Raw genomic sequence first — 22174 nt, forward strand, 5'->3', positions numbered from 1 at the left:
TGCATTTAAGACAGAAAAAGATACTAAGCAGTCTGCCCTTTAACAATTGAGGATTTATAGCCTGAATATGTGATTGGCTCAACCCTAAAAGGATTGGCTCAACCCTTCCTCACCTACCAGGACACCCTCCCTATAAAAATCTGTTAAAACCAAACAACAGAAAATTTTTACCGAATTTAATACTCTCTCCTTAACAGTATAAAGATTATTTGCTAAGAGAGTTGTAGAATGAAACTACTTCTTACCAGTTTCAGGTAACTAGCTTAAAGCTAACTGCATGTGATTTTATCCTTAAGGTTCTCTTCATGGAAGAAAGAACAGATTCCCACAGCTCCCCAACTTTATCACAACGCAACCAAAAACTTTACAAGCACCAAGTATTTTTAAACTCTGTCTCCAGGTATTCTTGATTCCCCCACCCACCAATATACTTTACCCTATTAACTTACTGGCAAAGTAAGTACAAATGAGCACTCCTTTTAAGGAAAGTCTAGACTTATCACATCTTCCACATAGTCCTGCTAGTATGGCCAAAAGCTACAGGAAAAGCAGAAGCCAGGAAAGAAATGCTGCCAATCCTTCCAGAGCATGCTGTTTAGGTTCCTACTGTGTGATTCTACTTACACAGGAAAATATCTAAAGCTCCTATCAGCTGTTAAAAAGTAGCTGCAGCACTGCAGTAATGAGAAAAGCAGCAATATTATTCCATGTGCCAGGGCAGAGAAGCTGTGAAACATGATTCATATTTATTTTCACTGTTCTTGAGATGCCTTAGGATACACCACCTAGCAGTGGCAGCTGGGTATTTTCTTCAAAAAGTACCTTATCCTATGGTTCAATAGTTAAAGAGGCAGAAATCTTTCAGAAGACCAGCAAAATGGTGGGTACCAAATATCACAATTACTTTAGAGGCTTTCTTGCTAAAGTGGGTTTTCCTAGTGGGTTTTATATTATGCACATAAACTTACATTAAGAGAACATATTACAAAGCTACTTAAACTAAGATACCTTCACTTGCTAGTGGCTGAGGTCCAGGCTCTGCCACTTTGAAGCCATGAGATCCTAAGATAAACCTACTACTCTTAACCTGTTTCCTTATCTATAAAAGGAGAACATGCAGGCTCATGGGCAAAAAGAGCCTGGAATGGATGTAAATGGAGAAACCACAGATAATTCTAAGATAGCACTCACCCAATCAATATAAACTGCACCCTTGTAACATAATTGTAGTCTCTTAATAGATGTCCTAAAATTAATGGAAAGCCAATCATGTTGTCTCATTACTTTCAGAAACCTAGTTAAGATAAATAATTAGAGACAAGTTCCTTCTCTCATTTTCAACTTTTTAAAAAAGAGTTCTTTATACTGTGTATAAAGTGGATGACTGGTGAGAGTCTGCTGGGTGGTACAGGGAGCTCTACTTGGTGTTCTGTGGTGACCTAGATGGGAGGAAAATCCAAAAAAGAGGGGATATGTGTAAAAAACTAAAAATATAAACTTAAATTTTTAAAAAAGTGTTCTTTAAATAGACAAAGCAATCAAAGTGAGAGACTGGGGTATTACAGTAACATGAAAACCACAAAAATCTGCCCAAAAAAGCAGCTCTTTAGTGCCAAGAAATGGGAATTCCTTTGCCTATATTACTGCTAAAAACAACTCAAATTAATTAAAACTTTTAATACACTGTCAAGTAGTTGTTTCAGAAACTTGCTAAGCAGAAAGACAAATGTGAACAAAGTACATGGAGATTAGGATATGGTGAGAGGAACAAGGTGGGTCCATGGGCTTGAAGCAAAGCTTTACAGAAGTCATCAGTGATGAGAAAAATAAATAATAAAAGGAAGGCAGGAAAAGGAGAGATTAAGCACAAAAAACTATATCTCTCATGCTTTCCGATACAATTTCCTACAAGTCTTCTTAATAATTTTTCTTGCCTAAGGTCACTCAGCACCTATATATAGACAGAGGCAAATTTAAACCAGTATCTTCTAATTAAATTCCACACTTATAGAGAGTATAAGAAGTTTCCACTTGTCCTACAGTGAGGTAAAGGCATCAACTCATGGGTAAGGAGTGAGTGCATAACACTGGAAGAGAAGTTGCAGGAAAGTGAAGAGGCTGGAACAGATGGTCTTCCTTTCCATTTCTAAAGTTGTATGATTCACTATAAGAGGAAATGGACAGTATCTTTACTATAGGATCTTCTTGGCATATAACAGTCAAGAACCTGCTCCACAGAAAATTTTAGCATATGAAATAAGGCAAATTCTGGCTGAAAAATCCTTAAAACTCCACATCATTTCACAGTAAAAGCTGATGGGCCAATTAAGCAACACAGTTTAGAAATGAGACTATTAACTGGTTCAGGTAGACTCTTAAACAATTAAAGCTCAAGAGCAATTAGACTTTACCAGTATTTCCCCGAAGGCCATTTCCAGAGGCACCCAACAAAGAGAATGAGAAAGGAAAAGGTCTGTTGTCAAACTTAGAACTCGACTCACAAGAACACCGAAGTGGACTTAATTATTGCCACTATCAGTTTGAATAAAAAGACATCATTCTCAGGTTAAGAAATAGACACTTATCGAAGGTTAGTGGATTTATTTCCAACTCTACTCTACCCGACCCACTGAAAGACCTTTCCTAAACAGAACTATTTATTGGAAGACTAGAAACAAAAAACTCAAGGCAGTAAAGGTAATAAGATAAGGTAAAGACAAGAAGCTCTGAGAGCTTCTTAAGGTCTTGCTTAAGATTAATAACAAAATTCAAACATGTTTCTATAAATATCTATACCAATATATGCAAATATCTATACCAATATATATACTATGTATCACACTTGCCTACCTTTGAAAAACAGTGAGTTCTGTATAAGGGAGTATGGGATCAGAATTTACACCCCAAAGCTTATCACTAATAGCACATGGGTTACTTTGAGCTGAAGGAACTGAGATTCAACAGATGCAGAAAGAATTCTCCTCAGAGCTTCCCTCATCTGATTAAAAGCAGAAACTTCCAAGAAATGAGGGCTGCCATAATGAGGACTCTATGGGTGAGTTTCATGGCCATGAAGAAGATGGAATGTTAGCAACCGATACCTTCTATTAGTTTTCCCACATATTTACCTTCCCACAATTTATTGCCCCTAGAAGCCCAAACTCCTTTTCCTTTGTCTAGTCACTTCTCCATAATTTATAACCCTTTGTTAATATGGTATATAAGCTCTCAAGTCTAACCATCTTTTTTTGGGTTTTCACTTTTCTGTGAAGCCTTTATGCACATTTTAAAAATATACATATGCCTTTTCTGTTAATGTCTTTTGTCAGTTTAATTTGCAGGCATCAGTCCTAGAACATAAAAGGATAGAAGAAAAGTCTTCCTCCCTTACATAAGCTATTAAGAAATTAAGTCTCTAGTGAAGCCATTTTCAGTACTCTATTGAATCTGGCCCTGTTATAAACTGCTTCCTGATAAACAAGGTAGGCCCCCTTTGTGGAAACAAGCCTTTCAGATAACCCAATGCCATGATGTAGTGGGGACCTTTGGGCTCTGAGTCTAGCAGGGCTGGGCTGGAATCCAGGCTCATCCATTTATCTTGGGGGTGAGCTTACTTATCTGTTTGTTTCTGTAGTTTCCTCATCTCTAAAACATATAGACAGCATATACATCCCCACCCCTTCACTTCATAGCATTTGTGTAAGGATTAAGGCTGGGCACATAATTACATTTCCTTATTCATCTTCCCCATACTTCTTTGGCAGTGATTTCTCTGTGGTCCCTCAGCAGTCAGTCTGATCTGTAATATTTCAGTCTAAAAAACTTTAATTATCTTTTTTTATGGAAATAATCATTTAGTTATGAGTGTAATTTTTAGACTAGGAAAAAATTTTTATTACCGAAGTAAAAATAATAGCTACTTTATCTCTGGACTGTATACTGTTACAGTCACATGCACATATACCCATTTTTTAATTCTGGGAAGGAAATTAATGATTTTAGGAGAAGTAGGTTTAAACCAAACCTCTGAGGACTAAAGAAGGAAAGAGGTGGTTCAACTTATACTGATATGAAACACAGCATTCATGATTAACTTTAAAAGCTAAGATGTAATATTCTGTATGATATACCACCTTTCATGGAAAAGGAATGAAAAAATGAATGCATATGTTTATAAATACACAGATTTTTCTGGCAAAAAAGCCAGAAAACTGGTAATAATGGTTGCCTCTGGGAGGGAGAACTGGATAACTAGGGAAGAGAAATGACAGGCACTTGCTTTTCACTATACACACTATATATCCTTTTGCACAATTTAAAATTATGTACAAAGTGCATGTGTTATATATTTTAAACTACTGGTGCAGAAAGAAACATAACAGGTAGAGCCAGTAAACAGAAAAATCAGAAGGTACCAAAAAAATATTTGAAAGCGTATATTTTCCCATCAATTAGCCAGCCTATACTATCTTTTGTCCTCTAACAATTTACAAACTCACTTTCATCTATGAGAAAAAAAGTATGAAAAATCTTTTCTAAAGTGAAAAATAAAAGACGAGCATTGTGTTAAGAAAAAAAGTGTAATATCTTTCTTCTGTTAATCTTTATTACTTGAGTTTTTATTTCATTTCTTTATTAGATGGCAAACCTACTAGATTAAAAACGAGATGATGTTTTAACTACGAAACTGTTGTTTAACAAGACTTTAGCAGGCTGGATTTCCTAAATGGAATGTGAGAAATTCTTCCCCCGTCTGGATAATGTTGATCTTTGGATCAGATACCACTCTCTCCCATCTCCTGAGAGGACCCCTACGCTCACCATGTTCACCAAGGAGTCAAGTACACAGAATTACCAAACACAGTTCTGCAGTGAAGTTCTGCAGTGAGACTGGCTCTACCTATATGTTTCTTTCTGCACCATTATTTATTGAACATACAGTAAAAACTGACAAAAGGTAATTGTAAGAACTCTTAGTTCCTTGTTTTAGCTGCTATAAATTTATTTAGGGAAACTAAGCACTGAATATGAAAATCTCTAGACAATGTCTAAACATTCATTCCAGCTTCCTATAAATTTCCACCTACAGCTACACCTTAAAGTAGGATCTACTTAGTTGTCTTCCTCTTAAAAAGTGACTCCTCTGTGCCTCTAGCATGTAAACAAACCCAAAGTAAATAACCTACCAATGGAGACAGTGGGGAGAGCAAAGAGACAAAGAATAAGCTATTTCATCTATCTTTTTATTGAGAGTCACTGATTGACTCCCAATCAGGGGCAATTCTGTGTTTAACACAGACACATCCAATGCTGTTTTGTCTCATAATCCTACTACACCTCTAAGCTGGAGGACCACTTGGCAGGAGTACTGGAGGAAATTCAAGCAGCAGTAGACAGAATGCTGAGCTAAATGGTCTTTTAATATCCCTTAGATTCCATGGCTGAAGAAGTAAAATAAATAAAAGAATTTCAAATATCCTTAAAAGAGGGGGAATTAATTCCAAAATATTCTAAACCAAGAGTTGGCAAAGGTTTCTGTAAAGGGTCAAGTAGTAAATATTTTCAGTGGGCCATACAATCTTATTAGCAACTACTCCATTCTGCCATTTGGGGCACAAAATCAGCCATGAACAGTAAGTAAACAAATGGGCATGGCTCTGTTTCAATAAAACTTTATTCACAAAGACAGGAAAACAGTTTGCAGGTCACAGTTTGCCAACCCCTGTTCTAAATAAAGATTCTGAATATTCCACATTCAGAAAAATGAACTACTAAGAAAGGCATCAATGGGAAACCAGCACAGTCTAAATATCCATTGCCTATGATTTCACTATTACTAGAGTTACTATGCATATCACTCTAAAATGGACAGTAAATAATTGATATAATATTTTCAAAACAAAAACAATAAATGAATGACAGGCTTCAGAAACACAGATATATCAGAGACTAAACACAACACAAAGACATGACCTATAGCCTTTTTCAAGGTGTACTTAAAAATATGTATTTTTAAAAAGAGAGCCCATTAAGATAAGATGTTCAGGGGTGAAGCTTGGGCGATATTATTTTGGAGAAAAGGCTACAAGTGAAGAAGAGCACAGAATATAATCCTATCGCAGACTCAGAAACCCTAGACCGCTACCATGTTCAAAAAAATCTTGATATAATAATCAAGAAATAACACAGAATTTAAAGAGGTCAAGAGTTAACCCAACACTGTTGCAGGATACAAAGCTTTGTTTATATACTGTGTACAGGTCTAAAACTACATAGATTATTCTTTTCTACATAAAAGTATAACATTACTTATAATTTTATGTAGCCAAAGGTTATATACATGGCTAAGGGAACGGGAATGGAAGCAGAAAAGAGACTACGCACATGGTAAATATCACAGAATTATGAAAATTCCCCAAAAAGCTGCACTGAGCTACAATGACCATGAGGGGATTCCATATACATACTTCTGCTTCCTCATTATTTTTCCTTTTCGTTTGCTTTTCCACTAAAAGGGAAATAGAAATTAGGTATCTGTAACTGATGGGAATTAATAACTCTCTAATCCAGAAGTTCATGAACAGGCTTGGGGGGTGGCGGGGAAATCCAAGAACGTGTTAAAGTTTCATGCAAAATATTGTTTTGAGTGTGTTTATGTGTGTGTGTACAAGTGTGCACTCCCATGCATATATCTGTACATTTTTTCTAGGGGAAAAATCCACTGTTCTTATCAGATTCTCAAAAGGGTCAATGAGCGTAAACAGTAAAAAACTACTATCAAATTTTATGTGTAGTATGCATGTATGCTAGAGAGAAAGGGGACCTAAACTGCAGAGAATAGAGCTTCATGGTCACTGATTAAAAACCCCATTCACATCTAATCTGGAGTAAAAATGTTTAAATGGTTAAAACATAATTATATCAATCTCCCTTGAAGCCTGTTATGGATTGAACTGTGTTCCCCCTAAAAAGATATGTTGAAATCCTAATCCCTAGGACTTCAGAATGTGACCTCATTTGGAAATGGGGTTGTTGAAGGTGTAATTAGTTAAGGTAAATGATATAACACTGGAGCAGAATGGGTCTCTAATCCAACATCACTGGTGTCCTTATAAGAGGAGAGGCATGTAAAGACATAGATATACACAGGGAGAACTCCACCTGACAACAAAAGCAGAGACTGGAATTACACAGCTACAAGCCAAGGAATATCAAAATTGCTAAGAAAAAACTAGGAAGAGGCAAGGAAGAATCCCCTCAGAGGTTTCAGACAGAGCATGGATTTTGGACTTCTAACCTCCAGAACTGTGAGACAATAAATATCTGTTGTTTTAAGCCACCCAGTTTGTAGTACTTTGTTACAGCAGCCCTAGGAAACTAAGAGAAGGCCAAATACCACAGTAACTAAAATTAAGGTACAGAGCAAAAGGCCTTCTAAAGATGATCATATGCTCTCATGACATAATAAACATATCATGGACACTTTCCAACAAACATGACAGTTTCAATTACCAAAATACATTCTACTAAATAGTTAAGGATGGAATGGCTTTTCCAAATGGGTACAGGAAAGAATGATAGAAAAAAGTTTTATATATCAAAGGTAAAGACCAAAATAAAGTTAATGTTCAGATCCCAGAACAAACCATTGTGGTATATCACTGACTGTACATCTGTACACTGACAAATCTCAGTATACAGTAGCAGATTCAGGGAAAGTAGTGTTCTGATTATCTATTGCTATGTAACAAAATCACTCTAAAACAACATCTTAAAGCAACAATAATCATTTTTATTCTCTCTCATAGTTTCTGAGAGTTAGGAATTTGGGAATGGCTCAAATAAGCAGTTTTAGCTGAACAGTTCTAGCTCCTATCTTAGAGCCTCTTCACGTGGTCTGTCCACATGAGGCAGTCTGGGTTTCCTTATAGCATGGCAATCTCAGGCTATACTGATGAAAAGCTGTTGAAGACTTCAAGACCAGTATTTTGGTGAGCTGGATAGAAATTCACCTTTTCTGACCTCACCTTATTGCTCACAAGTGATTCACAAGAACACCCAAATTCAAGGGAAGGGAACATAACTCCACCTCAGGATGAGAGAATGGTCAAGGTCACAAGAACATGTGAGAAGGGACACATTGTTACAACTACTTTTAGAAAATACAATCTGCCACAAAGAATATGGTAAAGTAACTGCTCATTACTCCTGAGATGGTCAACCACTTGAAACTGTCCCATAGGTTAACAGAAACTGATGACTAAAAGAAATTCTTGAGCTTGTCTTACAGAACAGCAGCTAAGGGAACAGCTTATTAAAAACCCCCCTGATTGTAATATGCTTTCACTGATCGAGCTCATCTTAATTATTTCTTTTGGCTCCTTAACCACCACCTATAGGTAACACCTCTGTCGTATGGGTCCCTACCGTATTGGGGGCTTATGCTGTTTTCCAGAAACTTGGAGTCAGCTCTTATCCAGTTCAAGCCGGCTAAGATTTTTGCTTGGGACCACTGACCCTAAAACTGGGCCTGCAAAGGTGTCCAATAAATGACCTTTTGATGTCAGAGGACTCAAAACTCCACCCTCAGATCATGCTAAGTGCCTCCATTTTTGAACATGCATCTCAAGAAGAAGCATGGAACTCAGATATGCCTGCAAAGAACACCAATTACCTCACCTTTTCCCCACCTCCAATCACCTTTCCCCATGCCTAATACCACCCTGCTTCTTTATCCCATAAATATTTCAAACCCCTTGCCTTCAGGGAGGCAGATCTGAGATCTGCTCTCCTGTCTCCTGTCTCCTCACTTGGCTGTCTCCTGAATAAACCCTTTCTCTGCTGCAAACCTCGGTGTCTCAGCGTTTGGCTTGCTGCACGTCAGGCAAACAAACCTGGTTCGGTAACACATTTAATCCATGTTCAAGTTACCCAAAATGCCTTAAAAAAAATATGGCCCCATGGGCCTCATACTTCTAAGTACAGATGATCCTTGAACAACACAGGTTTAAACTACATGGGTGCACTTATGCACAGATTTTTTTCAACAAATGCATATTACAGCATTATACAACCTGCAGTTGGTTGAACCTGAGGAGGCAGAACCACAGATACAGAGAGCCAACTGTAAAATTACACACAGATTTTTTTGACTTCTAGGAAGACTGGCACCCATAACCTCCACTGCTGCTCCAGGGTCAACTGATTTTGCCCACCAAATAATCTCATTCACTGAATAAAAATTTCACTTTCCCATATTCACTTAATTGTGAACTTATAACCAGTAGATTTCTACTTGGAGTTGACATACTTGTAGCCAAAAACAAGCCAACTCATTTTAGTTAGACTATTAAGAGGCCTCATATTATAGGTAAGCATATATTTTCTTTTAAATTTTTTCATAGACTCTCATCTGGAGGCATATTGGGAACCACTGGTATAGCGTCTTTTTACTATATTTTAATAACTCTAGAATATTTAGTGTTTTGATCAAGACTCAACATAAAAGAAAACCTCTGCAAGTGAACTGTAAACAACAAAAGAAGGACTAAAAAATGCAAACTCAAAATGTGCAAGTTGATAAGAATAGTGGGTTCCTTTTTCTTTTCAAAAATTAAGGCTTACAAAGCATTTTTCAACAAACAAAAGAATAACTCTAGCATCTTGGTTTTCAATAAAAGATGCTAGTGTCCAACCCTGTTGTAAGCACCCATTGAAGTGAATATAATGGCCACTCTGTTTGCCTACACAGACATTGATATGCCAATATTTAACTCTCTATATCCAATCTTCCCCAATTTCTACGACACATCTTGGTAAGGAATCTCAGTAGGCTCGTTAGTTCTTAGGGCACTACACAACTATTTTGTATACTGATGTTACTCCATAAGCATGGCACTTTGGCAAGTTAAAATGCCTCTAAAACCTCATTATCCTGGAAAATATTAAACGTTAAGAAAAATCAGACTCAGAATTCCTTTGAGTGATGTAAAAATCAAACACAAAAACATCCTTAAAAGTCAAGTTCTACTTCATCAGAGAGGAAATGTCAATTCTACAGCATTAAAATTATTTGCTGACAAGAAAACTTAAATTTTTTAGCAATACCCATTTTCCTTTGTTTCTGTCCTCGAGGCCTGTACACCAGTAGGGTAACTTCTCTACTGTAAAGCCTACAGAAGAAGGGCTGTGCTCTTGTTAACACAGTTTGGTAATAAACAGTTCCACAGCTTGCAAAAACATGTATCCAATTCCATTCTGGGAGAAAACAATCTTAAAAAAGTAACCTCCAAAAGTCATACATGATTTTCTTTAGATCAACTATTGTGCTACAGACTCCTTACCTTAATAAAAATGTTTTCATGTTAAATATTGTAATTTTTATCCTAACACTTTCAGACTCAAAAAAGTGATATACAATATACAAAGGCATACTAGTATTTTAAGTGTATTAGCAAAGATAAGGCTTCTTAAACTTCTCCAATACAACACAGAAATCGAAATATCCCATTTTGCTTAAAAACTCATTAAAGTTGTGCATCTGACTCCATAATATACCTAAGAATTAATATAAAAATATTTCACTCTTTTTCTCTCTGGCTGCTTGAAGATCAGCAGCCATCATAAATGACACAGTAGCTCTCCAGACCAGGAAGTTCATGACCAACCAACTACTTTAGCAGATCATCGACATCCTTCACCCTGGGAAGGCAAAAGTAGCTAAGAGAGATATTCAGGAAAAACTAGCCAAAATGTACAAGACCACACCAGATGTCATCTTTGGATGTGGATTCAGAATCCATTTTGGCGGTGGCAAGACAACTGGCTTTGGCAGGATTTACGATTCCTTGGACTACAGAAAGAAAAATGAACCCTAACATAGACGTGCAAGACATGGCCTGCATAAGAAAAACACCTCAAGGAAACAGCAAAAGGAACGAAGAACAGAATGAAGAAAGTCAAGAGGACTGCAAAGGCCAATGTTGGTGCTGGGAAAAAGTGAGCTGGAGATTGGACAACAGAAGGAGTAAAGACTCTGCAGTGACTGTATCTGTGGTGACTGTGCAGATTTTTCATGAGACGATTAATAAACTAAGAACTTTTACATGAAAATATATACACATTTCAAATTACTCGGCAAAATTGATTTTAACATGAAAATGTTCCATGTATACCGCGAACATTACATGTAGACGTACACATACAAGTTTACCCAAAAAATTGACTCAGGCAGATTACTAATCATGTATCTTGTGTGGTCTGATTTAAAACTACCAAAGCCTATTCATGAAGATTAGTAACTTTAAGAACAAGTTGTTAGAATCAGATATTTCACTGGTTACAGAAGTAGACTTTGTTTGAAAGCTGTTTATACTCAGTCTGATTATTATAGCAAATAACCTGCAACTCTTAACTACGGAAAAGTGCTTTGAAGCTCCTGCTGTATGCTGTTATTTCCTCTCCATTTCTCTTGTATCACTTTCTTATGAAGCCTTCTCAATCTGTTCCCAAGGCTGAACCTAAAAACAGGCTCTAGTCCACCAAGGCAGCATTTTCCAAATTGTGGTAAATGGGGCTGGGATGCTGTACATTTTATCCCCAACCAGGAGAGCTACAAAGTGCATTAGCATATCAAAGACCTACAAAATGTACTGAGGTAAAGAAACTCCTAGACCTCTTTTTTTTAATTTAATTTTTTTTTATACAGCAGGTTCTTATTAGTTATCCATGTTATACATATTAGTGTATACATGTCAATCCCAATCGCCCAATTCATCACACCCCTCCCACCCCCCCACCACTTTCCCCCCTTGGTGTCCATACGTTTGTTCTCTACATCTATGTCTCAATTTCTGCCCTGCAAACCGGTTCATCTGACCTCTTTTTAAGGCTGGCCTTTCACCAATTTCCCAACACCGCTAGGGAAACAATGCTCCTGAAAAAGCTCATTATTGCCACATCAGCCTTCTAAGGTAATGACTATACAAACATGGACCAAACCTCCCATGGTCTACAAATGATTTAGAAAGCATGACCTTCCATTGATCCACAAGGCTACTTATGAATAAACTATAAAGCCAGTTATTAAGAGTTGCAAATATGAGTATGTTATTAGAATGTACCGAAAACTTCAGTTTGTATACAAGTAATAACTCTGCTTGCTGCAACTCACAATGCTCCAAATATGCACACGCAAAACCTGGAATTCTGTAATTTTCAAGAGGAGCAATCAGTCATTGTCAGTGAAACTGGTCATGGTTTTCAATTATCATTATTCTTTCTTCTAATTAAGTTGAGCTTAATTATTATCATTTTAGTTGTTTTATTAAACCGGGAGAATGTGTTATATAATTCCATCACTAGAATTTGAGACCTACAGTTTTCTAACTAGTCTAGACTTTAAGATAAGTATATTTTTTGTGATTCAAACAGGAACCATCCATTTCCCTAACTGCTGAAGAAAGTCCCTCTCTCCCCCAAAATGCTTATACCTTGACAATTTAGTTGTTATTATTCCACTAGAAAATGGGAATTACTGAGCTAAAGAATGACCCAGCTAAAGGGCCGGGATTAAAAGAGCTGGAGGGTCACCGTTCTAAAGGTCTTTACCCCAGCTATAGGCGCAGGTCTTCTCCCTGGTCACCAGGTCCACACCAACCAAATGTGGCATGAGGACTTGGAATCAGAGCTCTTCCTGGAAGTAATAGAAACTTCTCTGAACTTGAATGTCAATGATCCCTCCAGTCTCTAGTTTTGAGTAGGAAGCTTCCAGGAATCTCTTTAAACAACTGAATCCCATAACAAAGCCTCTTCTCAAAAATCTTCCTGGTCTAGCTTTAAAACCTTGCCAGGTTCTTATGTAAAGCTTGCAACAAACAAAATGCTGTCAAGCATAGAAAGGTACAGAAAACAGGAGGGAAGTGTTTGATGACTTTGTGGATTCTTAGAATCTCTTTCCAGCTCTGAAACTGACTTAACGCATCTAAGAAGCCCAGCGAATTCTTAGTCAATTTATCAACTGAGAATCAAAGTCACAATGCTAAAAACTCTGTCAAGATATTTCCTTCTCCAGAAACTGAGATCCAGAAAGAAAAGGCAGCCAAGATAAATAAGAGCAACAGACTACACTGTTGTGACTGCCACTAACCACGTGACCTTGGGCAAGTCAATTAATTGCTCTGATCAGTCATAAAATTCACTGAAGGGGAGGCTAAATCACTGATGGATAAATCCTCTTCTAGCTCTCAAAGTCTATGTATTACTGTATATTAGAATAAGTTATTTCCTAGTAATACATTAGATACTCAGAAAATTATTAACTCCAATGGGTCACAAGGTTATCACTTTAAAGCCATACACCTAATATTCACTGATCTTCAAATAACCTATGCTCTGCTCTGCAGTCAAATGTCTCATTTAGCAGCTAACTGATCTGTTCCTATCTCCTAAGGATTCTGCTTATGCTAATAACCATTATTATGATTATATTTTAGGTACAATCCACAAATTTTTAAAACCCCATACTTCTCACCTCACACCGGTCAGAATGGCCATCATCAAAAAAAAAAAAATCCTCAAACAATAAATGCTGAAGAGAGTGTGGAGAAAAGGGAACCCTCTTGCACTGTTGGTGGGAATGTAAATTGATACAGCCACTATGAAGAACAGTATGGAGGTTCCTTAAAAAACTAAAAATAGAACTACCACACGACCCAGCAATCCTACTACTGGGCATATACCCTGAGAAAACCATAATTCAAAGAGTCATGTACCACAATGTTCACTGCAGCACTATTTACAATAGCCAGGACATGGAAGCGACCTAAGTGTCCACTGACAAATGAATGGATAAAGAAGATGTGGCACATATATACAATGGAATATTACTCAGCCATAAAAAGAAACGAAATTGAGTTATTTGTAGTGAGGTAGATGGACCTACAGTCTGTCATACAGAATGAAGTAAGTCAAAAAAAGAAAAACAAATACCGTATGCTAACACATATATATGGAATCTAAAAAAAAAAAAAATGGTTCTGATGAACCCAGGGGCAGGACAGGAATAAAGACGCAGATGTAGAGAATGGACTTGAGGACACGAGGAGGGGGAAGGGTAAGCTGGGACAAAGTGAAAGAGTAGCACTGACATATATACACTACCAAATGTAAAATCGATAGCTCGTGGGAAGCAGGCGCATCGCAAGGGGAGATCAGCTCAGTGCTTTGTGACCACCTACAGGGGTGGGATAGGGAGGGTGGGAGGCAGACGCAAGAGGGAGGGGATATGGGGATATATGCATACATACAGCTGATTCATTTTGTTATACAGCAGAAACTAACAAACCATTGTAAAGCAATTATACTCCAATAAAGATGTTAAAAAAAAACCATACTTCTAAGGAATATATTTAGGCCCATCCTTCAAACTAGATGGACAATAAACACTTATGATCTCAGGGCTCTACAGAGAATCAATCCTCTGTCAGACCAATACATGTTTCTAAGCCTCTGTGTATCATATCTAGGAGTTGTTTTAACACAAATGTGAACCTCAAAATACTTTAACAGATCCTTTCCTCCACAGATCTTAACTATTTAAGGGCAAGAGAGGTCAAAGAAGATTTTCCTTTACCTCTGAAAAAGTGGTATTTATGTATTTATTCATTCTTAAATCATATTCTACTTCATCTTAATTCAGGATGGATAGCAGCCATTATATAAAGTTCCATACACTTATTCCAAAATCTTTGGTAAAATCATTCCTACATATTCAAACTGGCTACAGCTTGTTTTCTCCCAAGAATGCAATTAAGAATTGGTCTTTTAAAAAATTAGGCATTTGCATAATGAATTTTATAATTTCACTCAATAATGAAAAACACTTGTTTGACTCAAAATTCCTGCAATGACCACTGCTAAGAATGCAGGTGTCGAAGGATCACTGATAGTTGAGAAAATTTTGCAAAGTTCTTCAGAAGTTGGTTATGACGCTATGCTTGGAGATTTTGTGAATATGGTGGAAAAAGGAATCACCGATCCAACTAAGGTTGTAAGAAGTGCATTACTGGATGCTGCTGGAGTGGCCCCTCTGTTAACTACAGTAGAAGTCGTAGTCACAGAAATTCCTAAAGAAGAGAAAAGAAGAGAAGGATCCTGGAATGGGCGGAATGGGTGGGATGGGAGGTGGGATGGGAGGTGGCATGTCCTAATTCCTAGAATAGTGTTTTACCATCATTAATGAGATGTGAAAGGAAGCTTAAGGCAGCGTTCCTCACCAATAACTTTAAGAGAGGTCATTTGAAGGAGATGATGAAGAAAAGCCTGGCTGATGTTTAAGAAAATCACTATAACCATCAGTTACTGGTTTCAGTTGACAACATAGAATGGTTTACTGCTGTCATTGTCCATACCTACAGATGACTTATTTTGTATTTTTGAATAAAGACATTTACACATTCCTGGTAAATGAGTATAAGAGCCATGTGCCAATGTACTGCTTTCAACTTAAATCACTGAGGCATTTTTACTACTATTCTATTAAAATCAGGATTTTAGTGATTGCCATCAACAGATGAGAAGTTAAGAAGCAGCCTTTCTGTGGAGAGTAAGAATAATTGTGTACAGAGTAGAGCAATATCCAATTATGTGACAACGTTTGTATAATAAAAATTGTTTAAAGTTAAAAAAAACAAAAACACTTGTATGTAGAAGGTGAAAAGCACAAAGAAATAAATAAAGTTGAATTTTAGCAGTATGCTATCTGCCTATACATTAAAGAATGGATTATTAAACCAGAATCTGTAAACCTTCAAAGATATCTGAATGGGTTTTGAAAGTCTTATTATCAGCCTCCTGAAATTATTAGAAAAACTAAGTGTATATGTATATTTTTTCTGAGGAGAAGAGATAGCACAAAGCTTTGAGATGCTCAAAGAAGTTTATGACCTTTGACTAAGACTCTGCATTATGGGTATATTTTAAGATTTTAATTCTCAGTTAATAGTTCAAAGTTTTTAAGTCAATACTCCAAAATAATAAGATATAGTGGTAAGAATTCCTTACATTCAAGAAGGATTTCTCATGTGGCTGCCATGCCACATGGCAGCAAAATTCCATAAAGAACAAGAATGATCTAGACTAGATATCTCAAAGTAATCTTAAAACTGTCAAACAGTTAAAACTTAAACACACGCACACATACATACACACACTCCACCAATGTCATTTCCCACTTAGAATCTCTAATACTGGCATATGATCTTACGTTGCTACATTCTGCTTTATACATGTATATTCAGTCTCTCCAACTACTTATCCCTGTCCTACAGTAGATTATTATATCTAATTTCTCTTGCTCAGAACAGTATAATATACAAGTCTCAAATATATTTATACGAAGAAATTTCCACTTCACTTAGATTAGCATGTCTATTGTTGCATTGTATGGTAATAACAGGTAAAAATGTCTAGGGACTTGTTTCAGAATTAAGAAGGGGAAGGGGAGTGGGTGGAGATACAGATAAAACAAGATTGACCACAAGTTGAAAAATGTTAAAGCTGGTGATATGCATATTATTATATTTTTATGTTTGCAATTTTCCATAATACAAAGTTTAAAGACATTGGCCTCGCCTATTAGAACAGAGAGCTTCTTAAAGACAGGTGCAGGAGCTTTCCTCTTTGTACATCTGCCCAGTAGAGAGCAGTTACTTTGCTAAACACATTTCATTCTTTATGTGAAAGGCAGCAGTACTATCCTTCAATGAAACTTCAACAACTCTTTGATGGTATTTTATTTAAACAATTCTTTTATTAACCCAGATAAAACATATTCATTCATTCACTACTTACTGGTTACCTACTTTTCTCAGATATCCTGTCTTGATAAATGGAGGATATAAAAAGTAATTCATACTCTCTAATAAATTAAGAATCTGACAATACCCTCAAGGATCCATGGGAAAAAGGGCAGGGAGGGAAGACAGGGAGATGAAGGGAAAGAAAAAATAGTAAAAAGCAACAAATACAGTATTTTAAGAAAGGGCTCTAAGGCATTCACATTTTTAATTAGAAAGAAGGCATACAGTTTCTTTAAGCTAGACAGGTCTAAAAGTTCCCCTCCCCACTCTATTCTACAGATGAGGAAACTAAAGCTCAGAGAGGGGAACTGACTTGCCTCAAGTTACACATCAAGTTGCTAACAAAACCAAAAGTAAAATTCAGACCTGCTCATTCACAGTGCAATGTGAATTTTCTACATAAAAAACTTTCTCCTACCCCATAATATTCACTACCGAAAGAGAATGACTATTTTATTATTAATATACACTTCAATTCTGTATTCTACCATACTAAAAAAAAAAAGCAATACACTAAGTAAAGGGAGGAGGCTGGGTAGAAAATGCAAACAAACTGCTAAGACAGTTATACATGAATACTATATGCACATACCACACTTCCTTAATTCTGAGACACACCTGACTTTAAGACATAGTATCCATTTTGTAAACATTTTTTAAAAAATATAGACACTGTAAAATCTTCATTTCAAAAAATATTAAAATGTGAAAACACACCTCTAAAGCAATGAAATATAACGTACCCTATAAGACACAAAAATCACTATCATTTAAGACCCCATGTCACAGGCACAAACACACAGAGCAAGAGTCCCATCTTCTAAAGTAACGAATAGTTACTAAATACCTAAGGCTATGTGGCATTTTTTTCAGTTGTCTGTATTAATAAACAAGTCCTTTTTGCCATACATCTCATATGCATGAGCTCTGGAGTCAGAGAAAGCAAACTGGAATCTCCAGCTCTGCCACTTAGCTCTCTGGCCTTTGGAAAGTTACTAATTTCTCCAAATCTCATTCTCTTCATAAAATAAGATAACCACCTTAGATAATTGCCTGAGAATTAAATGTAATAATTTATTTAAGGAACATAGTACAGTGCCTAGATGAAATGTTAAGTTTCCTTCCACAATTCCTATGGACCAAATGAAATTAAAACTAAAAACTACGTCCCATTCTTGACTTATAAGATTGGAATAAATCTGTATTAACCCTAGGGCAAATACTACTAATTTGCTTTGGAATAATTACTTGATAAGAAAAGCTTATTTTCTTGAAATTTCTCTCTTTTCTTCTTCAAACTGGGAACAGAAAACAATGACAAATTTTAAGTGTTTAAGTTAAACTTGTTATATGTAAACTCAGCACTTTCATGTTGCCTTACTGAACTGAGACTCTAAGCCCAATACAAACCCACTGAAGAGAGGAACTACAAGCCTACGTGTGGGAGGAGAGAAGGGTATAAGGCCAAAAAGACACATTTAAAATGACTCAAAGTACGACTGGTTTGGTTTTTTTTAACCTTAAATTCATTTATTAAACAATGTTCAGAAAAGCCAAGACCATATCTCCATGATTCAGGATGCTTTAGTAACCTGATCCCTCAGATTAAGCAAATGTAGTTTCAGGTTGTTTCCAACAATAACAAGTCATTGCCAAGATGGGACTGTGCCTAGCAAAGTGGCTCATATGCAGTAGACACTGAAATAAGACCATCTTCTCTCCTACCCCAAACATAGTACAGACTAGACCACCCACATATTCTCTCACTATTAGTTCATTTTAGTTGAATGATTTTTCCCCACTAATGATAAAAATAACAATGCTTTTTTTTAAACTTGGAAAAATACAAGAAGTACCAGCATTTTTAAACTACCCATGATCTTACCAGCCAATAACTAAAATATTACAAAAGGACATACCAACATCTTTCCTATGAATTTGACCATAATTATGATCATACCAAACTTTAAATTTGTACAGAGCACTTGCCACTAAACACAATTAACTACCAGTCCGTATGTTAGTATCTTCATCATGGCTTTCTTGAGACCAAATTCACATTGTTTTTCCTTACTTAACTCAATGGTTTCTTCTCAATCTTTCCTCTTCTGAGTCTCTACATATTTTGCTGATGATCACTTCCTCTTTCTTAAAACTCTATCCTAAGTTTCCCTAAACAGTATATTCCTCAGTGTCTACAAAAGTCTCTCCAACTAATCTTCTATTTCTTCACTGGCTCTCTTCTGTTAACTCCTGACAATCTCTAAAACATGGCTCAGTCCTGACTTTGAATTTGCTTGTCAACCTTGAATCCCTAGCACTTAATAACACAATGCCTGGCATGAAGCAGATGCTCAATTCACGTTTACTTACTGACTTTGCCAACCCTGACCTGCCACCTACTAGTTGTGTTACCTTGGTTAAATTAAATCTTTCTGAACCTCAGTTCTCTCATTTATAAAGTAGGGATAATCAAAGGAAGATGATGCTTGGAAAGCTCAAAACAGTTTCTGGCACAAAGTTGCACCCAATAAATTTTGCTATTATTATCAACATAATCTAGTACAGGAATCAAAAATATTTATTATTATATACGGTTGAACACCAAATCTACCTCTCAATAACCTAATTTACTTTCACCATATTCCTCTTATCATAACTATCAAAAAACATTTTTGTACTCTTCACTACTTATCTCCAATCCATCATCAACTATTCTAATTTTTCTCTCCTAGCCACCATACAAAACCATCATTTATCAACTAAGCTATAACAACAGACTTAGTTGATTTCTACACCTTTATATCTTCATTCATGGGCTTCCCTGGTGGCACAGTGGTTAAGAATCCACCTGCCAATGCAGGGGACACATGTTCGAAACCTGGTCCGGGAAGATCCCACATGCTGCGGAGCAACTAAGCCCGTGTGCCTCAAGCAACTACTGAGCCTGCGCTCTAGAGCCCGCGTGCCACAACTACTGAAGCCTGCACACCTATAGCCGGTGCTCCACAACAAGAGAAGCCACCGCAATGAGAAGCCCATGCATCACAAAGAAGAGTAGCCCCAGCGCACCACAACTAGAGAAAGCCTGCGCGCAGCAACGAAGACCCAACTCAGCCAAAAATAAATAAATAAAATTTATTAAAAAAAAAATCTTCATTCAAATCTTCAATCCTCCTTAAAAACCATTTTTAATTTGTCACTCTTGTCCACAGTTGCTTATAACATGTCCATACTACTGGAATGCCATCCTCTTATCTTGCAATAACCCATGTCCCAACTCCTAGTTCAAAAGATGGCTCAACACTCACCTCTTCCAGGAAACTTTCCCTGATTAACTCCACACCACTCAGATTACTTCTCTGCTCCGAGTCGCCTCAGCCCCTCAGCACTTAGGTACTCTGTTATACTAAGAGTAAAATGTGATCAGTGAATAGCATTACCAAGAAATTACTTCCACAAAACTATTTCTACATCCTAAAGAATGGTCCATTACCTATAATGCTTTGTTGATTTGGTTAATTAGGAAACATCCTATATGACAAATGCCCTCTTTGGGTTTTGTCCTTAACACTATGCTACTTCATGTTGGTAAAGAAGCACTTAACTCTTCACAATCCTTCTGTCCTATCCTCAGGCAGAAATAATACCTCAGTTGTATCACCTCCTCCTGTTTAAATCCAATGGAAATGTAGTAATGGACCATTTTCTTTTCTACTATCTTTTCCCTGCCCCCAACCTCTGCCCATACCCCGCAAATAAAACTTCCAAAGCTTTAAACAGAAAGGTAGTAGCAGTGATACCACGTTTTTCTTTCCTGTAAGTGAAAAGAACTTTGAAACTATTTAGCTACAAAACTCTTCCCAAGGCTGAAAAATTTCCCAACAAGCATGATGCATAATCAAATTCTACATCAAAATGCTTGATTCTTATAGAGTAAGAGAATTGTACTTATGTTCACTCTTACTTGTGTTACTGTAAGAGATCTTGCATCATTTTTATGACACATAACTGTTGAGAAACTCCCCTGTATTGCAGTTTTCGCAAAGTATCCTGTGATGTTGTCTTTAAACTAACACATTCTACTTTTGTTTGATATAAGAATTAAGCGATTCCTCACTGCCATCCAATCAAAAGCTAACAATATTTGTGCCATGGCTTGTAAGAAGATGAGTTCGTGTGCTGCTGAGGCAAAACAATGAGGTGAACTGTCACACGGGTGGGAGATGGGTTGGGGAGGAAGGAGGAGGGTTGGGGAGGGAGGACAATCAATCTCAGCAGTGAGAGTTAACAAGTCTGAGAGTTTGGCCATCGATGAGTAGTGAATGAACCTATGGACCTGGCTGACTGACTCCTACCTGACAAAACCGACAGTTATTCTTGCTGACTTACTCATAAAAGATCCACCTTCAGTTACCATACATAAACCTACCTCGTTTGCTCCTCGTATACTTTCTCCTAACTGGCCACCTAACGCCTTCTAGTCAAACAGCCTCCAACCACACCTCACCTAAAACCTCTGCCTCTCAGTCACCTTCCGGCTTTAGTAAGTGCCTCTTACTCCAGATTCACGTGTCCCAAGCCTGTCCTCCCTTCACTCCCAGCTGATTTCCCCCCAGTCTCAATCAATGCCTACTTCCAAGAGGCCAACCACACGCCCCGGCTCCGCACCTTCTCCCCGGGCACCCTTTTCTGAGCATCACCCTATTCCCATCACTTTCTTCGTCCCCAGACCCAAAATCCTGCCATCACAGGCCTCCTTTCACTGCCACCCTCAGGCGCACAAACCTGCTCCTCCGTTAACTACTCCGCCCCACCTTCGCCACCTCTACGCGGTCTCTCCGCCCCAGGCGGCGCCCCCAGGCTCCGCGTCTGCAAGCCAAGCCCCTCCCTATGGCACCGCTCTCAGTCCCGGCTCTCCAGAGGGCGGTGGCCCCGCCAAGCCTCGCAGAGACCATCCGGGCAGAAGCGGGCGCCCCCCGCTCTACGCAGCCGTGGGCGGGGGCGGGGCAGCTGGTGTAGCCCCCGCCTCGGCCAGGCCTGCCTCCCCGGCTCCCAGAACCGTGGCCCCGGCCAGGCGAGGAGGGACCCGCAGCCCGCCTCTCCCGCCCGGCGTCCCCGCCTCTCACCTAGACGCAGAGGCTCGGGCCTCGCTTTCCTCCTGGCAGTCCAGAGAGGGCTCTGTCGCCGTCGGCGTTGCGCTCCCTTCACTCGCTCTTCCACCGCCCCCGACCGGCCGCTGAAGAGCGAACGGGCGGTGGCACGCCCATTGGCTGCGGCCCGCGCTCGCGTCAGCCGGCCCCGACACGGACCTC

General features: G+C 38.0%; 1 protein-coding gene and 1 pseudogene across 2 annotated transcripts in view; one reads left to right on the plus strand and one right to left on the minus strand.

Annotated features, from left to right (window-relative positions):
- Positions 1-22108, minus strand: part of FAR1 (fatty acyl-CoA reductase 1) — a 72579-nt gene extending 50471 nt beyond the window's left edge. Inside the window, exons 1-2 of one of the 2 annotated variants that reach the window (XM_022555640.3) lie at positions 21989-22104; positions 20171-20268 (exon numbers count right to left, since the gene is read on the minus strand). The gene's annotated coding sequence lies outside the window, so the exon portion shown is untranslated. Of the gene's footprint in view, positions 1-20170; positions 20269-21988 lie in introns of both variants that reach the window. The other variant, XM_022555641.3, reaches the window with a different exon arrangement.
- LOC111165262 (small ribosomal subunit protein eS24 pseudogene) lies at positions 4727-11123 on the plus strand (annotated as a pseudogene).
- Positions 22109-22174: the final 66 nt, after the last annotated feature.

This window comes from Delphinapterus leucas, chromosome 7 (genome assembly GCF_059928025.1).
Source record: "Delphinapterus leucas isolate spDelLeu-1000000601 "Yukka" chromosome 7, BTC_Dleu_Yukka2, whole genome shotgun sequence".
Classification (NCBI taxonomy): domain Eukaryota; kingdom Metazoa; phylum Chordata; class Mammalia; order Artiodactyla; family Monodontidae; genus Delphinapterus; species Delphinapterus leucas.